General features: G+C 41.6%; 1 protein-coding gene across 4 annotated transcripts in view; it reads left to right on the forward strand.

The window, feature by feature from the left end:
- Positions 1-20760, forward strand: part of ASTN2 (astrotactin 2) — a 939506-nt gene that overhangs the window by 485001 nt on the left and 433745 nt on the right. The gene's annotated exons all lie outside the window — the stretch shown is intronic.

Consider the following 20760-nt stretch of genomic DNA (forward strand, 5'->3'; position numbering starts at 1 on the left):
GACCGGTGGTGAAAAGTTTATCACTGGTCAGGTGTTGGCTGATGAGTAGTACGAGAGGAGCGAAGAAATTACACTGATGAGAATATTCAGCAACTGGCACCTGTGCATAGTAATAAAGATGTCAGTGTGATATATATTTAGTGCAGTGCATGTGTAGCTTACCATACATGTATTTAGCTAATACATAAATTAAAAAAAATGCCATGGGGTCCTCCTTTTTTTAATACCCAGCTGAGGGAAAGCAGACAGTTGGAGGCTGGTGGTTTTATTCTGGGAAGGGGGCAAAAAACATGGAGATTCCCAGGCTATTAATATCATCTCCCAGCTGTCTGCATAGCATTTACTAGTTATTAAAAAGGGGGAGCCCTGCAAAAAAAGATGTGGGGTTTACCCTACTATTAATAACCATGAAATATTAAGCAGACAGCTGCGTGCTGATATTAATAGGCTGGGAAGGGACCATGGATATTGGCTTCCTCCCAGACTAATAATACCAGCCCTTAGCTGCCCTAGAAATGGCACATCCATTAGCTGTGCCAATTCTGGCACATAGCTCTTCCCACTTGACCTGGTGCATTGGCAAGTGGGGAAATGGTTTTGAAGTTAATGTCAGCTGTTTTATGTCCACTGACATCAAGCTCTGGGTCAATAATGAAGAGGCGTCGGACTCTGTAGTCAAAAGTAAAAAAGACAAACACCCGCTAACAAATCCCCTCTTTTTCCCATTTATTAATGAAAAAAATTGTGCAGGCCCCATATTTTTGATAATCAACCAAGATAAAGCTAACAGCTGAGGGCTGTAGCCCGCAACTGTCGGCTTTACCTGTACTTGTTATCAAAAATAGAACAGACCCTACATCTTTTTTTTTTTTTTTTTACATAGTGCGTCGCCTTATCACAGTTATGCCAATATTTGACATGGCTATGGTGGGTCCGGAAATGCCCATACAGAAAAAGCTCGTTGAATGGCTGCGCTGTTCATCTCTAATTATAGAGAACCCATAGTAAAAACTTTCTTCTCATGTCATACGTGTGCACATGGAGCCTCTTTCATGTGGATTCTGCCTGGAACCCGCCTTGAAAAGCTCTAAAAAATGCTTAAAAAAATTAACATAATGCACAACAATGTTAAAATGTCTTGCTGTGAATATGTTCAGTATTTTTGAACTTCTTTTAACTGCTTCAGTTTTCCAAAGCCGCAAAGCTCTTAAAAGAAGTGATCTGTCTACTTGGAAGCGGTTGACTCTTATCTTAATATGTGCAGTGTAAAAAAAAATGACAGTGGAAAAGCATCTGCCTTGTACTTTAGAGAAGAATTCAAATGCAGGCGTCTTCTTAAAGTGTATTTTCCAGGAAAAACTCAGCGTATGCTAGTAACTGAGTGAAAATAAATAAAAAAAACTGACTGTCACATCCAAACATAGACTAATTGTGAACAGGTGCTGAACCTACAGTCACCAAGTCATATACATTCAAACAAAAAAGGCAGCACATTGTAGCGCCAAAACTTGCAAATATGAAAAATGAAAATTGAACTGCATTACTGCACTAGAAATATGAGAAATTGAGAAAGTTTAGTGCATAAATTGGCCAATATATGTGTATTTGGAAGCCACGATAAGGCATTTCTCGTATACCAGGACCTAGCAATGCCTTTCCTCACTTAGAATAAAGTCTTCATCTGTATGGGAACATGAATCCTCTGTTAGACTAAAATCTATATCTCTGTGGAGGAGTAGTGGTCCTGCTGTGATTAAAAACACCTGTGGCTAAAAGGCGAAGTGCTCAGTCAGAAGGCTAATGAATGAAGCTGTCTGCATATACCCCTAGGAAATGTCCTTTTTCAGTTAGGCAAACTCGTCTAGTTTTTCAAAAGGAAGAATGTTCAGGAAACACTGGCTGTATTTTTTAGATTTTTTTGACCGTTTCCTGATTTTTCCAAGTTTTTAACGTCAGCTGTTTTTTTTTTAGCATTTGTCCAACATTTAAGGGATGTCTTTTCTACAACCATTTTCTGGATTTTTTTAAACTCGTTTCAACAATAAGAAAATAGCTAGCAAAAAGTTGGGACAACGCTTTTTTTTTTTTTTACTGTTTCCTAATTGATTTTTCCAAGTTTTTAACGTCGGCTGTTTTTTTTTACATTTTGTCATCGTTTAAGGGGTATCTTTTTTTACAACCATTTTCAAGATTTTTTTTACTCCTTTCAATAAGGAAACCGCTAGCAAAAACATTGGGAAAATGCTGAAAAAGATCCCCAGCCATCTTTCGGGCATCCTTTGAGCCTTCTTGTTGACTTGTATTATATACCGTATATACTCGAGTATAAGCCGACCCAAGTATAAGACGACCCCCCTAATTTTGCAACAAAAAACTGGGAAAACTTATTGACTCGAGTATAAGCCTAGGGTGGAAAATGCAGCAGCTACTAGTAAATGTCAAAAATAAAAATAGATACCAATAAAAGTAAAATTAATTGAGACATCACTAGGTTAAGTGTTTTTGAATATCCATATTGAATCAGTAGCCCCATATAATGCTCCATACTGTTCATTATGGCCCCATAAGATGCTCCATACAAAATAGTCCCCATGTAATGCTCCATACAGTTCATTATGGCCCCATAAGATGCTCCATATACAAATATGCCCCATATAATGCTCCATGCAGTTCTTTATGGCCCCATAGATGCCCCATATAATGCTCCATGCAGTTATGGCCCCATAGATGCCCCATATAGTGATCCATGCAGTTATGGCCCCGTAGATGCCCCATATAATGTTCCATGCAGTTATGGCCCCATAGATGCCCTATAAAATGCTCCATGCAGTTATGGCCCCATAGATGCCCCATATAATGATCCATGCAGTTATGGCCCCATAGATGCCCCATATAATGCTCCATGCAGTTATGGCCCCATAGATGCCCCATATAATGCTCCATGCAGTTATGGCCCCATAGATGCCCCATATAATGCTCCATGCAGTTCTTTATGGCCCCATAGACACTCCATATAGCATTGTGCCACATGTAATGCCGCTGCACTAAAAAAAAATGACATACTCACCTCTCGTAGCTGCCCGCTGCTCCTCAGCGTCCCGTCTCTGCACTGACTGTTCAGGCAGAGGGTGGCACGCACACTAATACGTCATCACACCCTCTGACCTGAACAGTCACTGCAGAGGACACGGAAGATGAGGCGGCGGTGGAACGAGGAAAGGTGAATATGACATACTCACCTGCTCCCGGCGCTCCTGACGCAGTCCCTGCATGTCCCACGTCTCCAGGAGCGGCAGCTTCTTCCTGTAGTGAGCGGTCACATGGCACCGCTCATTACAGTAATAAATATGCGGCTCCACCCCTATGGGAGTGGAGTCCATATTCATAACTTTAATGAGCGGTACCAGTAACCGTGGAAAATAACTAAAGAATGATCTGCTAACTTTTTTTTAACCACTTGGCTTCTTTGGAAACCTGAAGCTGTAAAAGATGCACAAAAGACTGCACATTACATAGCAAGTCATTTTTACATAAAAATGCACATGTTTATTTTTTTGAGCGTTTTGGTTTTCAGGGAGTTTTCAGAGTGAAATCTGCCTGAAAAAAACATTCACCAAATATCCAGCTGTATGTCAGCAGAATCAGATATGTTGAATGGATTGTCCAAAACAGACATTTCTGCAACAAATCTACCGCATGTAAATATAGTCTACAGTTATATTGTGTGTACTCATCATGTGTATCCATTATTTTACTTGCCTTGGTTGCAGCTGCCTGGCACCGGCTGATAAAGTTATGATTATAAATATTCTTTGACATTTTGTCACAATTAATGATAAACTATATTTATAAGTTTATCATTGTCTACAAATATGGGCATTATATTCTGTAACTTACCTTAAGGTAATTGACCTTGAAAGGACTGGAGCACATCCTCCGCATGTGGTACCACACAGATAACTGTGAGTCCATCTGAACATGTTTCAATCAAAATGAGGAAACTTCAAGTATCGGTAAAACACTGTGTAGAAGGGGTCTCATATCACAGCTCGACTTTGTATTTTTGTTTTGTTTGTTTTTTTCCTGTTGCTATAAGACTTATGCTTAGTACAATGATCTCCTTCACTTGCCCAATGTTACAATTTAATCCGGTTGCTTGAGGTTTGGTACATTAATCTCCTTGACACAGTTTAATGAGAGTGAAAATTAATCACCGGTCCCGAGAGATATTCGGCTTTTGTGGTGCGGAACTACACACTTTATTTGGAGTAGAGAAAACAGGAAGTTGTTTATTTCTCTTAAGGTGGTAAATCTTATTTAATAAAATTAATAAAACCTTATTTAATTACACAACGGTTAACCATGGGTTTTGACATTTTTTAAATAACAATCATTTGAATATTTACAGCGCTCTTCATACGACGCTGAAGATTTTTAATATTGTTTCTTAAATATACTCCACTCAAGACTGCCCGATGTACTGCTAGTTGTCTAAAGGAAGAAAAAAATAATTAGAAAAAAGTAGAACAAATTTGAAAAAAAAATAACTTAATAATAAAAAAAGATATTTTAACTAAGCTTTAGTTGCACTTAGTGTACAAATAAAGTGGGAAACTATGATAAAGTAGAGATGAATTGGCTGTGTAGCGCCACTTACTCTAACAAGCCATAGGAAGGTTTTCTTCCCTGCCAGTACCAAGCTGCAGACCTCAGGGAGAAGTTGCAGAACGCCAATGCTCCTCATGGGAGTGGTTTGAGATGAGTTGCAATTATTTGTTTTTAATGACACAGCCACAATGGGGAATAGAAAGAGAGACTTTACTAATATAATAGTGGCACAAAAGGGGTATTATTAAAGGTAATCTGTGGCCAGATATTTTGCTACCACATCTGAGAGCAGCATAATGAAGGCAAAGAGACCCTGATTCCAGGGATGTGTCGCTAAGTTTACTGGGTGCAGCAGTTGTAATAAAATCACAGGTTTCTCTACTGCAGATCTAGCAGAGCACTGAATAACGCCACCCACATCACTGATTCGCAGCTTTACGTGTACACTGTGCATAGGCAGGAAGCTGCCTATCAGTGGTGGGGGCGGGGTTACACACAGCAGTTGACTAAGAGGCACATGATATCTAGTCCTGTATGGAAGAACAAAAGGGGTATTATTACATAAATTGTCTCCTTTTAAGGAAGCAAACACATAAATAAAACAAACTTTTACTCACTCCACCCTGCCTCTTGCTGCTTATGGCTTTATTGATCAGCCCAGCTACAATTGTGAAGTCACATGACAATTACTGAGTTTAATGACATGTACCAGCACGTAATAGCCCTGCAGACAATCAGTGAGCACAGCAGATCATGCCAACCTCACAGGCATGGCCACTGAGGGAAAAACAAATTAACTCTTCTTCCACAGGATTTTTCCTCCACAAGCCTTTAAAGCAATGATCTAAGAAATAGGACAATCCCTTTAATATCTAGAGACACAAAGGGTGCATTATTAATACATGGAGGCACACATAAGCAAAGCTCCTGAATGGAGGCACGAATGCGGCATTTTTAATACAGTAAATGGGTTAAAACTGTAATAGTAAAATAAAATATGCTTTCAATAAACTTTACATAACTGAATAGTACAAGTGAATGGGAGAAATGTTCAAATTGTCACTTCAGAAAGGAAGGGAACTGAAACTCTAGCGCGACCTATAGGAAGTAGTGATCCTAAAAGTCAATATCAACCTTCTAACGAGCCTTGTCACATGACTTAGGATAAATGTATACAGTACAATCATTACCACGATCGTTCTTACACATCGTCTTGCACTGAAAACAATTATTATTTTTAAGCTTCCTTAAAACTTATTTCATCCAAAAATTGAATTCTCCCGTTTGCTCTTTTTTCCAATTACCTGGGATTGTCGGGGGAAGTTATTCTCCACAAATGTAATGTCCTTTATTATACTCTGGCAACTATCCTGACCCCTGAGAATAATAAATGTAATATATAGAAAATAATGACAATTCTTATACTCGCCATACCGTTCACTTCTCCGGCCCCTCCACTCCTTACCATCACTCATCCAGTCCTCAACACATCTTCAGAGAGCCGCCATTCACATTGAAATCCCCCTGCCTCTCATGCTAGGCTAAGACTTCCAGCTTTGATGAAACCTATAAGGGTTCTGATCATGTGCACACAAGGTCAAGGTGGACATCACATCCTGACGCCTTGACCTTTTGCATGGTTGCGCAAAATTTTACCCGTGCCCTCACCAAACCTGGAAGCACCAGCCCTGAGTGTTAGATCCTGGGATTTCAGCACAAGAGGTGGCAACCTGAAGATGTGGTGAGAACCAGACAGGTGACCTGAGGGGCCAAAGAGGCGACTATAAGGATTTATATATATATGTTTCGATGGCCCTTTACAGTTCTGAAAAATGGAAAAATGTTGACCAGCAGCTGCCAGTTTGCTGAATCCGCACAAAATCAAATTACTAATTTTTAAAAAAATTCAATTACACCTCCACTTACAACCCAAAAGTCAATATGTAACACACACACACACATATATATATATATATATATATATATATATATATATATATATATATATATACATACATATATATTACATCAGCAACCACCGGTTAAAATAATTTGGGATCTCTCTGTAAGGATGGCTGCCGGTCCACTTAAAAAAAATCCATGTAGCCACTTTAGAATGACTTTTAAAAACACCTTAATCCTATAAAGTTATTTTCCGCCATAAACAATCATTGCCTATTTTCTTCCTCTGTAAGCCTTGCAGTCAGTCAAATAACCATCTTCAAAGTGAGAAACACGTTCTATATGGAATTCAGCATGCGCATCCAACATATCATCAAGATGAGAAAAAAACAGAAATATTATGAAGAACAGGCAGTGCAATGTACGTTTTTGCAATGCTGGAAATTTGTGATAACGGGTAATTAAAATGAGTTAAGCTATAAAATTCAATATTGACATAATGATAGAGTAAATAATGAAAATCACATTACAGAAGACTTGTACACCGAAGGAATAGTCCTTTCTACAAACCGGCAGACTAGCATATTCGCACCATGTGGGTATACATGCATATCCCTTTGTAGAGATTATACATAATATTCATACGCATATGCAACTTTTATTAATCAAGCTACAAGACTTTTGGATTAAAGGTCCCTTGGGTTAGTAGTAATTACCTAGTTAAATATTATCTCAAAATACAGATGTAGCAAAGCTAAGTCCATGGTTATCACTATGCACAAAGCAGTTCTATAACAGATTCAGATCTGTGACATCTGTATGGTGATTGGATAGTAAAGTGAGCATCTGCATTAAATGCTGATCCCAAAGGATTTGTAAATCTAGATAAAATGTCTCAGTTTCTCCTGAGTAAAAAAGTAATTGTTAACAATCATGATATTATCTAGAATAATTAGAAGGGAATATAGAAAAGTTTAAAGGGTAAGCCTAGGTAAGCCGGCTGTGACGTTAGTCATTTCTCATGACCAAGCCGTGAGTCAGAATGGTCAAGGAGTCTGAGATCAGAAGCCAGGAGGGTACGTCATAAACAGAAGAAAGAGACAAAAGCATGTGCAGGTAACGTTCTGAGGTCAGAATACCAGGAAGATAACAGATCAGAGCTGAAGGGGTTAAACAGTCGGATGGTCAGAACAAAATCCAAGGTCAGTCAACAAATGATTGAGCATACAGAAATCAAGGCACAGGAAAGCACAAACCTCACTTGTTGAGTGCACATCAGTCAGAGGTCTGGAGAAACAGCTCAGTTAAGTAGCATGGCAATCACCCGGGATAGTGAACACTTGGAGAGAGCTGACGCCTCTCAGTCTCAGATTGGATAGTCAAGCTGTCAATCAACACGCTGACAGCTCAGCACGCCCCTGTACCAGATTGGATGGCCAAGCTGTCTATAAAAGTACTGACAGCTTCAGCACTCCCCTGTACCGGATTGGATGGCCGAGCTGTCAGTAACTGCATCTCAGACACACTGAGGGGTGAAACCATGACAGCGGCCATACACATTAGACTAAGCTCACCAACATCAATGAGATCGGACAATAGTCTAGTTTGTATGGGAATTGCCGGCTGACTGATGATCGGGAAACATGTCAATCAAGCATGTCTGATTGCTGACTGCCAATCACATTATTCTCCCTGAAATAAGCTGCATCGCTGAATAGGAGGATTTGTGGGTTATAATCCGTGCTGCCAGCTAATCCAAAAACAGACCAATTGTATAGTTGAACAGTAGTTTATTCTATGCGTTTCAGAGTACACATGACCCCTTCCTCAGGAAATACCACAAATCATTCGTGGTTTTATCCTGAGGAAGGAGTCATGTGTACTCCGAAACGTGTAGAATAAACCACTGATCAACTATACAATTGGTCTGTTTTTGGATTAGCTGGCAGCGCGGATCATAACTCACAAATCCTCCTATTTAGTGATTTAGCTACGGTCACATGCTGACCGGTGGATCTGCATCAGCCGGCAATATATGCTTGTGAATATTCTACATCAGGTGAACAGCTAATTTTATGGGTAAATCAATTATAATTTGTGAGATAAGACACTATCTGCGCTCTTTTTTCCTACAAGTTATTTTACTAGTGAAATAAGCTGCATGCAGAGGTCTCAGCCAACGTTTTTCTCATAGAGAACGCAGAAGGGCTCGGGAGAACAACGGCTCCTGTCTATGAGAGAGTCGGAAGAGATGGCTGTTGGCCCAAAGAGCTTTTGGCTGGCAGCCATCTAACAGCCATCTAATGTGTATAGAAAGCTTTAGGATAGATCATCAATATCAGATCAAGGGACTGACAACAGGGATCCCCATGATCAGCTGTTTTCAGGTCTCTTGGCCACTGGAAATACCCAGTGTATAAAGCTGGAACACTAGCATTAATATCAATGTAAAAAAAATCTGAAATGTTGCAATTTTCACTCCATTCATTGTACCAGAAATACTACTCCAATCAAGGACTGGAGTAGCATTTGTAGTATACTAGTGTTGGCATTTTTGATTAATCTGACAGGAGGGTGTGGCTACGCCACCATCCTACCCCAGCTCTGCCCATTTCAGTGGAGCTTAGTCAAACTGAAGAAAAAATGCTAAAAATGTACAGAATTTTCACAACTTTTATGATAGTTTTCTATTGTAAAATCTTTCACGCATCTGCCCCAATGAGCCAGAACCTGTTTTTTGCTGTTAATACAGTGAAATACTTCTGTTGTGGACAGAAAATAAAATGTAGCGCAAAGTGGACCGGCGGGTGATAGTGAGTAGCATAGAAACCGTAGAGATAAGCGTATAACATATTTTACATTTATGTCTCTAAGGCTTTGGGGTCTAGAGAGGCAAAGACCATAATCAGGGACAATACATTTGTAGAGAATAAGTTCTCCATGAACTGAATTTTACTGTAAAAAAATTAGCGAACAGACAAATTCAGATTTTGCTTTATCCGCTCATCTCTAGAGTTAACTCCTGTCCTGTAAATACTGTGTATACTCGGCCAGGCTCTAGTGCTTGGTTTCCTTGGCAATAAGCTGTATACTATGTAAGATAAAAGCTCTCAATGAAGGAGAATTACAGCAGACAGAAAAAGCAAGTCAGTGGCAAACTTGCTTATTTTTATGTTGTCTTATTAACTAGAGTAGTTTTATAGCATGAGAATACCCTTTAAGGAAAGTATGCAAAACAGCTGTAACCCATAATAAATAGTTTTGACCATAATAAATAGTCGACCTGGTACGAACACAACCAGGCGTAGGCTGGAGGGGGGCCCACTGACACCAGCGCCTATTTCACCTGGATATGCAAGCAAAGAGAAGCCAGCAGGTTGTACTTAATGCCAGCTTGCAGTTCACAGGCGGTGCCTGACAGTGACCACAAGCACTACCCATGCCAGCAGACTGAAGTCAGCTGTCGTCTTCTGTGCTGGCTATAGAAAAAGGACGCCGTGCCTCGTGGGAGTGGGAAAGGTAAGAATAATCATTTGTTAATTTTTAAAATGTGCTGGAGAAGAACGAGGGACTTTATTGCTGTATGGGGCCCAGTATGGCGTACATTATACCAGGAAGAGGCTCAGGATGGGAAACATTATTGCTGGAAGGAGCCCAGGATGGGGAACATTATACAAGGAAGAGGCTCAAGATGGTAGACTGTTGTGAATTCCGTTCTCGAACTCCCTCCTGTGGTCATGAATGGTACTTCGGTGAGTTCTGTCCTTAGACTCCCTCTGGTGGCTGTGAGGGGAGCTGCTGGTTCTGAGATTCCTTCCCCAGCTGCCCTCGTTTAGGGCTAGGCTAGGATTCTCTATTTAACTCCACTCAGATCGTTACTCCATGCCAGCTGTCAATGTTCTAGTACTGGTTCAGATCTCTCCTGGATCTTTCTGAGGACCTGTCTACTCCAGCAAAAGCTAAGTTCCGGCTTGTTCATTTGTTACTTATGGTTTTTCTTGCTAAGTTCTAGTCCAGCTTGCTATCATGAAACTGCCTGGCTAGCTGGAAGCTCTGGGGGTGCAGAGTGGCACCACCGCACCGTGAGTCGGTGCGGGGGTATTTTTTGCACACTCTGCATGGTTTTTGTAGTTTGTTGTGTTGACCGCAAAGATCCCTTTTCTATCCTCAATCTGTTTAGTTAGACTGGCCTCTCTTTGCTAAAGCCTATTTCATCCTGTGTTTGTGATTTCCTCTTAACTCACAGTCAATACTTGTGGGGGGCTGCTTTTACCTTTGGGGAAATTTCTCTGAGGCAAGTGAGGCTTTGTTTCCTTTCTTTAGGGGTAGTTAGCTCTTAGGCTGTGAAGAGGCGTCTAGGCAGAGTCAGGCACGCTCCACGGCTATTTCTAGTTGTGTTGATAGGAGTAGGGTTTGCGGTCAGCAGAGTTCCCATTTCCCCAGAGCTCGTCCCGATTCCGTGTTTAACTATCAGGTCATTCCAGGTGCACCTAACCACCAGGTCCATAACAGTACAGCTGGCCACAAAGTGTTAATGCATCTCAATAGAGGGAAAAGAGAAGTTCTGAGACCATTTTTTTTTTCTCTGCAGTGTGTTTTGCCTTTATTTTCCCCTTAAACTCTGGGTGGTTCAGAACTCAGGTGTGGATATGGACATTCAAGGTCTGTCCTCTAGTGTAGATCAACTCGCTGCTAGGGTACAAAACATTCAAGATTATGTAGTTCAGAATCCTATGTTGGAGCCTAGAATTCCAATTCCTGATTTGTTTTCTGGGGATAGATCTAAATTTCTGAATTTCAAAAACAATTGTAAACTGTTTCTTGCTCTGAAACCCCGCTCTTCTGGTGACCCTATTCAGCAAGTGAGAATCATTATTTCTTTGTTGCGTGGCGACCCTCAAGACTGGGCATTTGCCCTGGCGCCAGGAGATCCTGCATTGTGTAATGTAGATGCGTTTTTTCTGGCGCTGGGATTGCTTTATGATGAACCGAATTCTGTGGATCAGGCAGAGAAAATTTTGCTGGCTTTGTGTCAGGGTCAGGATGAAGCGGAGGTATATTGCCAGAAGTTCAGAAAGTGGTCTGTGATTACTCAGTGGAATGAGTGTGCCCTGGCAGCAATTTTCAGAAAGGGTCTTTCTGAAGCCCTTAAGGATGTTATGGTGGGGTTCCCCACGCCTGCTGGTCTGAATGAATCAATGTCCTTGGCCATACAGATCGATCGGCGCTTACGTGAGCGCAAAACTGTGCACCATTTGGCGGTATCCTCTGAGCAGAGGCCTGAGCCTATGCAATGTGATAGGACTTTGACCAGAGCTGAACGGCAAGAACATAGACGTCAGAATGGGCTGTGTTTTTACTGTGGTGACTCCACTCATGCTATCTCTGATTGTCCTAAGCGCACTAAGCGGTTCGCTAGGTCTGTCACCATTGGTACTGTACAGCCTAAATTTCTTTTGTCCGTTACTCTGATTTGCTCTTTGTCATCCTATTCTGTTATGGCATTTGTGGATTCAGGCGCTGCCCTGAATTTGATGGACTTAGAGTTTGCCAGGCGCTGTGGTTTTTTCTTGGAGCCCTTGCAGCATCCCATTCCTTTGAGGGGAATTGATGCTACGCCTTTGGCCAAGAATAAGCCTCAGTACTGGACCCAGTTGACCATGTGCATGGCTCCTGCGCATCAGGAGGATATTCGCTTTTTGGTGTTGCATAATCTGCATGATGTGGTCGTGTAGGGTTTGCCATGGCTGCAGGTCCATAATCCAGTATTGGATTGGAAATCTATGTCGGTGTCCAGTTGGGGCTGTCAAGGGGTGCATGGGGATGTTTCATTGTTGTCAATTTCTTCCTCCACTCCTTCTGAAGTCCCTGAGTTTTTGTCGGATTACCGGGATGTATTTGATGAGCCCAAGTCTAGCACCCTACCTCCTCATAGGGATTGTGATTGTGCTATTAATTTGATTCCTGGTAGCAAGTTCCCTAAGGGATGACTTTTCAATTTGTCTGTGCCAGAACACGCCGCTATGCGGAGTTATATAAAGGAGTCCTTGGAGAAAGGGCATATCCGCCCGTCGTCGTCACCATTGGGAGCAGGGTTCTTTTTTGTGGCCAAGAAGGATGGTTCTCTGTGACCTTGTATAGATTACCGCCTTCTTAATAAAATCACGGTCAAATTTCAGTACCCTTTGCCTCTACTGTCTGATTTATTTGCTCGGATTAAGGGGGCTAGTTGGTTCACCAAGATAGACCTTCGAGGGGCGTATAATCTCGTGCGTATTAAACAGGGCGATGAATGGAAAACAGCATTTAATATGCCCGAGGGCCATTTTGAGTACCTGGTGATGCCATTTGGCCTTTCTAATGCTCCCTCTGTGTTTCAGTCCTTTATGCATGACATCTTCTGAAAGTATCTGGATAGATTCATGATCGTATATTTGGATGATATTTTGGTCTTTTCGGATGATTGGGAGTCCCATGTGAAGCAGGTCAGAATGGTGTCCCAGGTCCTTCGTGCTAATTCCTTGTTTGTGAAGGGATCTATGTGTCTCTTTGGAGTTCAGAAGGTTTTCTTTTTGGGCTTCATTTTTTCCCCTTCTACTATCGAGATGGATCCTGTTAAAGTCCAAGCTATTTATGATTGGACTCGGCCTACATCTGTGAAGAGCCTTCAGAAATTTCTGGGCTTTGCCAATTTTTACCGTCGCTTCATCGCTAATATTTCTAGTGTTGTTAAACCGTTGACTGATTTGACCAAGAAGGGTGCTGATGTGGTGAATTGGTCCTCTGCGGCCGTTGAGGCTTTTCAGGAGTTGAAACGTCGTTTCTCTTCGGCTCCTGTGTTGTGTCAGCCAGATGTTTCGCTCCCTTTTCAGGTCGAGGTTGATGCTTCTGAAATTGGAGCAGGGGCTGTTTTGTCTCAGAGAAGTTCTGATTGCTCTGTAATGAAGCCATGTGCTTTCTTTTCGAGAGTTTTCGCCTGCTGAGCGTAATTATGATGTTGGCAATCGGGAGTTGTTGGCTATGAAGTGGGCATTCGAGGAGTGGCAACATTGGCTTGAAGGAGCCAAGCATCGCGTGGTGGTCTTGACAGATCACAAGAATCTGACTTATCTCGAGTCTGCCAAGCGGTTGAATCCTAGACAAGCTCGTTGGTCGCTGTTTTTCTCCCGTTTCAATTTTGTGGTTTCGTACCTTCCGGGTTCTAAGAATGTGAAGGCTGATGCCCTTTCAAGGAGTTTTGTGCCTGATTCTCCTGGGGTTCCTGGGCCGGCTGGTATTCTCAGAGAGGGGGTAGTTCTGTCTGCCATCTCCCCTGATTTGCGGCGGGTGCTGCAGGAGTTCCAGGCTGATAGACCTGACCGTTGTCCAGCGGAGAAACTGTTTGTCCCTGATAGATGGACTAATAGAGTTATCTCTGAGGTTCATTGTTCGGTGTTGGCTGGTCATCCTGGGATTTTTGGTACCAGAGATTTGGTGGCTAGGTCCTTTTGGTGGCCTTCCTTGTCGCGGGATGTGCGTTCTTTTGTGCAGTCTTGTGGGACTTGTGCTCGGGCTAAGCCCTGCTGTTCTCATGTCAGTGGTTTACTTTTGCCCTTGCCGGTCCCGAAAAGGCCCTGGACGCATGTTTCCATGGATTTTATTTCAGATCTTCCTGTTTCTCAAAGGATGTCGGTCATCTGGGTGGTTTGTGATCGCTTCTCTAAAATGGTCCATTTGGTACCCTTGCCTAAATTGCCTTCTTCCTCTGATTTGGTTCCATTATTTTTCCAACATGTGGTTCGTTTGCATGGCATTCCGGAGAACATCGTGTCTGACAGAGGTTCCCAGTTTGTTTCAAGGTTTTGGCGGTCCTTTTGTGCTAAGATGGGCATTGATTTGTCTTTTTCTTCGGCTTTCCATCCTCAGACAAATGGCCAAACCGAACGAACCAATCAGACTTTGGAAACATCTGAGATGTTTTGTTTCTGTGGATCAGGATGATTGGGTGACCTCCTTGCCATTGGCTGAGTTCGCCCTTAATAATCGGGCCAGTTCGGCTACTTTGGTTTCGCCTTTTTTTTGCAATTCTGGTTTTCATCCTTGTTTTTCTTCAGGGCAGGTTGAGCCTTCGGACTGTCCTGGTGTGGATTCTGTGGTGGACAGGTTGCAACAAATTTGGACTCATGTGGTGGACAATTTGACCTTGTCCCAAGAGAAGGCTCAACGTTTCGCTAACCGCCGTCGCCGTGTTGGTCCCCGACTTCGTGTTGGGGATTTGGTTTGGTTATCATCTCGTTATGTTCCTATGAAGGTTTCTTCTCCTAAGTTTAAGCCTCGTTTCATTGGTCCTTATAAGATTTCTGAAATTCTTAATCCTGTATCATTTTGTTTGGCCCTTCCTGCTTCTTTTGCCATCCATAATGTGTTCCATAGGTCGTCGCTGCAGAGATATGTGGCGCCTATGGTTCCCTCCGTTGATCCTCCTGCTCCGGTGTTGGTCGAGGGGGAGTTGGAGTATGTGGTGGAGAAGATTTTGGATTCTCGTATTTCGAGACGAAAACTTCAGTACTTGGTCAAATGGAAGGGCTATGGTCAGGAGGATAATTCCTGGGTTGTTGCCTCTGATGTCCATGGTGCTGATTTAGTTCGTGCCTTTCATTTGGCTCGTCCTGATCGGCCTGGGGGCTCTGGTGAGGGTTTGGTGACCCCTCCTCAAGGGGGGGTACTGTTGTGAATTCCGTTCTCGAACTCCCTCCTGTGGTCATGAATGGTACTTCGGTGAGTTCTGTCCTTAGACTCCCTCTGGTGGCTGTGAGGGGAGCTGCTGGTTCTGAGATTCCTTCCCCAGCTGCCCTCGTTTAGGGCTAGGCTAGGATTCTCTATTTAACTCCACTCAGATCGTTACTCCATGCCAGCTGTCAATGTTCTAGTACTTGTTCAGATCTCTCCTGGATCTTTCTGAGGACCTGTCTACTCCAGCAAAAGCTAAGTTCCGGCTTGTTCATTTGTTACTTATGGTTTTTCTTGCTAAGTTCTAGTCCAGCTTGCTATCATGAAACTGCCTGGCTAGCTGGAAGCTCTGGGGGTGCAGAGTGGCACCACCGCACCGTGAGTCGGTGCGGGGGTATTTTTTGCACACTCTGCGTGGTTTTTGTAGTTTGTTGTGTTGACCGCAAAGATCCCTTTTCAATCCTCAATCTGTTTAGTTAGACTGGCCTCTCTTTGCTAAAGCCTATTTCATCCTGTGTTTGTGATTTCCTCTTAACTCACAGTCAATACTTGTGGGGGGCTGCTTTTACCTTTGGGGAAATTTCTCTGAGGCAAGTGAGGCTTTGTTTCCTTTCTTTAGGGGTAGTTAGCTCTTAGGCTGTGAAGAGGCGTCTAGGCAGAGTCAGGCACGCTCCACGGCTATTTCTAGTTGTGTTGATAGGAGTATGGTTTGCGGTCAGCAGAATTCCCATTTCCCCAGAGCTTGTCCCGATTCCGTGTTTAACTATCAGGTTATTCCTGGTGCACCTAACCACCAGGTCCATAACAGTAGACATTGTTATAGGAGGACACCCAGGATTGAGGTGGGAATTATTACAGGAAGGGGCTCAGGAAGGGGACATTATACAAGAAAGGGGCCCAGGATAGGGGACCATATACAAGGAACGGGCCCAGGATGAAGTACATTATACGTGGAAGAGGCCCAGGATAGGGGATATTGTTATAGGATGGGGGAGCATTATTACAGAAAGGGGCCCAAGATGGAGAATATTAATTCAAGAAAGGGGCCAGGAATTGGACATTATTATTAGAAGGGGCCAGAATGAGATACATTATTACAGGAAGAAGCAAGGATGGGGGACAATATTACAGGAAGGAGACAGGAGGGGAACATTGTGTACATGGGGGTTGAATACACATTTTTGTATAGGTTCTAGAATGCTACAAGGGCCCGTACATCTGACTAACATGAAGGTGGGAGACTAGGTCCAAACTTTTCACTAAGGTCCATCGGACTCTAGTTATGCCACTAAATGGATCAGGACCATTGCATGTCAGCACATTAACTTGAAGGACTACTTTATAAAGAATTATAATAATAATAAATAATAATAATAATGGGTTGATTACATTTAAAGTGAAATAATAACCTATTGTGAGATAAGGACTTCACAATTGACATGAAAAAGATTCATAAAATAAATTGAGTATCAAAGTAGATGTACCATAAAGACAAATCCGTCTTTATGCCCAGTTGGGGCACATTGATGTCGCAGGGGGAAGTTCCACAGTCAAAGTCCCCTGTATGATCAGGAACAGAGAACCCTAAAGTGTTCAAAAAAAGGAAGTAAAATAATGATCAGTCCCTGGTGAGGCTTCTCCATACAACTAGGACAGCAGCTATGTAGAATTTCAGATGATTTTCAAAGGAAAGCGTCAACATTTCTCTGGTTATTGAGAAGTTTCTGAAACAAAAAAAAAGCTGAACGGAAGATTAATCTATAGGTTGAAAAATTAGCAATTTCTAAACATTAATGATGCAATATGCTTATTACATACCTAAGGAAGCAAGAACATGCAAGTGTAAAAATATAATATAGTTAGTTCAAGTGTGAATGCAGGATTTCGAGAGAGAACTTTTATAATTGTGTCGAAGCTCAAGCAGAGATAGAAATATTCTACCAATTTAATGGACTTTCCCAACTGTCTACATAAATAACATTACACTTCTCTACATAGGGTGGTGTGGAGGTTAGTGGTACTATTGTGGTTAATTAATACAATTCTGTATACATACACCTATCACAAGAGGTAACTCACCATAATATTTTTAGACTGCTCACGTAATAAATTCATATGCACTATGATCCCCTAATGGCAACCAAAAATATCAGCAAATTGTTCAACTGATCATTTTTTTGTGGCTTTTTTTAAAAAAAAGAAAAAATAAGAATTACGTGTACTGATCACAATTACTCACCCGTCCCAGCTACAATGCTGGTCTTTGCTTCCTTTCCCTATCACCATCTTCCTCTGTGCCAGTCAGCACCAGATTACTAGAGTAGCCTGGCAGGAACCTTTGCTGGCCTTACCCAACTCCTTTAAATGCTAGCTCAGGCAGCTACGCGCTGCCTGAGCATTCAAGCAGGAGAGTACCGTTATCACGTGATTTTCTTGGGAGATTGCCTTATCTTTTACTTGACTCTATCCTAAATTTGGATGTCATCCATGGGTTCATGTGGGTTTCTCCATGGACTTCAGGGTAGCATCCACTCTCTGGTACTGGATGCTGGTTTATTTGAATATGTATGAAATGTAACCTAGAACATATATTGTACAGTATGTGTAAAATAGAGAATTTAGATGTTGATTTCCATTGAGTACTGTTTATAGAGGCAAACCACATGGCCGTTATGGTGCCCATCAACAGGGGGACCAGCATCGCTCAGCACCTTGTCATGCCTCTGCCCCTCATCAAAATTTCAATGGCATCCACATCCTCAGTACATACAGTAGATACTGTTGAATAGATTGGTGTATCAAGGAGTCATAGGCTCCCTAATCCACCATTAGGCCTGTGCCTGTGAGTCTGAGACTTTGTGCTCTGCGCGCACAAGAGGTCAATCCTTCACACCTGCAGAATGAAGCCTCAGTACTCACACTGCACAAGTCGATGCAGCATGCCCGGGGAATGGGGTGAGGTGAGAAGTTTTTATTTTATTTTTTAATGTTAGTAGCTGTGGGGTACTGATTTGGGGATGGGCTGAGTGGACATCATAGTGAGTAGGGCATGGGCTGTGGCCAACATCATGCTGAGTGGGTTGCAGTGCAGGAAATCATACTAAGTGGGTGGCTGTGTGAACATCTTGCTGATTAGGGGGTTATGGGGCCATCACACTGAGTGGCAGGCTTTCATTGGAGGCCATCATACAGCGTGGAGGGCTGTAATTGAAAGCCATCATACTGAGTAGTGAGTGGACTGTGGGGCCATTATACTGAGTAAGGAGCTGTTGGAGCACCATACTGATGGGCACTTATACTGTTTAGGGGCTGTGGGAACCATGATACTCTGTGGGGGGCTTTGGGATATCATACTGAAATGGGGTAATCATACTGAGGGTCTTTGGGAAAATATTATTTTTTTAGGAGTAGAGAGCACTTAAAACTTTTGCGGACATTTTCTGACCATCTTCTCTTATGTAATATACTGGAATATGTACTTTTGCCTTAGAGTAATAAAAATGTTTAAAATTCTCCCAATATACGCCATGAAGACTGTCCTAGCAAATCTTTATGTAGCAGTAAAAAAATAAGTTTCAGCATATTCATATGCTTCCACGGAGTAAACGTAAATGTTACGGTCAGCCAGATGCTACTGTTATAAAGTAGAGGAGATGATGTACCTGCAATTCTTAGACTGCTTTAAATATTTTGGCAATATGATTATTTTTCCTTCTATATTGGACGTATTGCTGCATTTTCTAAATAATCTTACTACATTTAACGTTGAAAATAAAACTTTTAATGAATAGGATGTGCTGGCACATATCCGTAGACTTAATAGTGCCAGGTGTCTTGCAACATAAAAGCTTTATCATGGGGACCAGTAGTTGTTTACAGACCTAAAAATATTTCCATACATTTCATAAAGTCTGGAGCTAATCGTAAAGTGCAGTATAATTGCAATATTCAAGTAAGAGATACAAAATTACAGAGGTGATTGTAATGAGGGTCCTCGCAGATATCCAGAAAAAGCCAAGGGGTGTCTTATAGATCAACTGCCTCCCATAATAATATAAAGTTCCTTTAACCCCTTCCTATTGCAGCCAGTTATGGATCTTGTGACCAAGCCCCATTTTTTCAATTCTGTTTTTTTCATATTGCGTTGTACATTATGTTTGCAGTAAACTTAGGGTGAAATTTTCTGAAAATTTTTGGTAAAAATATCTCAAATTTGTCAAAAATTTTGGAAAATTTGCAATTTTCAAACTTTGGATTATTATGACTTCAAAACCGATACAGCTCAAATTAGTTATGAAATAAAATTTATTATATGAGTATTTTACGTCAAGAAGACCATTTTTCAAACATTACCATATTTTATTTCAATGGGGTGTTCGAAGCAACACCTCTTCCTTTATTTTCAATGACGTTTGCAAAACCTACTCTTTAAGGACCTTTGAAGGGCTTGTATTTTGGCAAAAAAAAACAAAAACAAAAATGACATCATTACACCCCTCAAAGTGTTCAAAAATATTAGAGGGCATATTTCAATAGGATCGACCCTCTTAAGCTGTGTCCATAGGTGTGCACATTATATAAAGTTGAATAAAATGATACCTTGATATCTGCAATCCGATTTCTTATACCAGTGAAATCCACGTTTTCCTTTACATGTATATGAACTCTTAAGATCTATGGGCTAGACATAGATCTCCCTGAGATTCTGCCTACAGACCTTATTTTAAGTGAGAGGGGTTGTGATCATTGTGAGACATGTAGATTAGGAGAGCAAACTGTCAGTCATTACATGTCTCACACTGGTAGTACCCTATTTCATTTAAAATAACTTCTGGAGGAAAATTCTCAGGGGGGATCTATGTCCTGCCCATTGATCTTAACAGCTGATTTACATATTAAGAAAAATATGGATTTCTCTGGGATAAGACATCGGATCGAAGATATCAATATGTCATTTTATTCAGCTTCCTATAACCATGCCCATATAGGAGGGACGTTCCTGCTAAGTGGAATATAATTTTTCTACTACTCTGTTGATTTTGTCCCAAATTTTTATAGAGAAAGGACGCAATGAAGCCCCTGAGGTGCCAAAGCAGCAAAAATTATTTTGGAAACCACATGTCTCAAGGAATTAATCTAGGGGTGTAATGAGTATTTGAAAACTCAATGAGCTTTACGACATTTGATACTGTAAAAAAAAGTTTTAAAAAACTTGCACTAAAATATTGATTTAGTCCCATTTTTTCTCAAAGTGTAATAGGAGTGATTGAAACAACAATTTGTTACACAATTTCTCCCTAATGAGGTAATACCCCATATGTCGTCGGAAACAACTGTTCCGGCATATGGCAGGGCTCAGGAGGTAGGCAGCACGGTTATACTTTTTAAAGAGACCCTGTCATGTCTGATAACGCTACTAACCTGCAGGTATAGGGTTAATCTACAGGTCAATAGCCTTATGAAGTAGCCCAGCTGCTGAACTGAAAACACAGCTCCTGGAAGATAACTAACTTTGTTTCTCCCAGGAGCCGCCAGCTTTCA

Source organism: Ranitomeya variabilis, chromosome 2 (genome assembly GCF_051348905.1).
Source record: "Ranitomeya variabilis isolate aRanVar5 chromosome 2, aRanVar5.hap1, whole genome shotgun sequence".
In the NCBI taxonomy this organism is placed as follows: Eukaryota; Metazoa; Chordata; class Amphibia; order Anura; family Dendrobatidae; genus Ranitomeya; species Ranitomeya variabilis.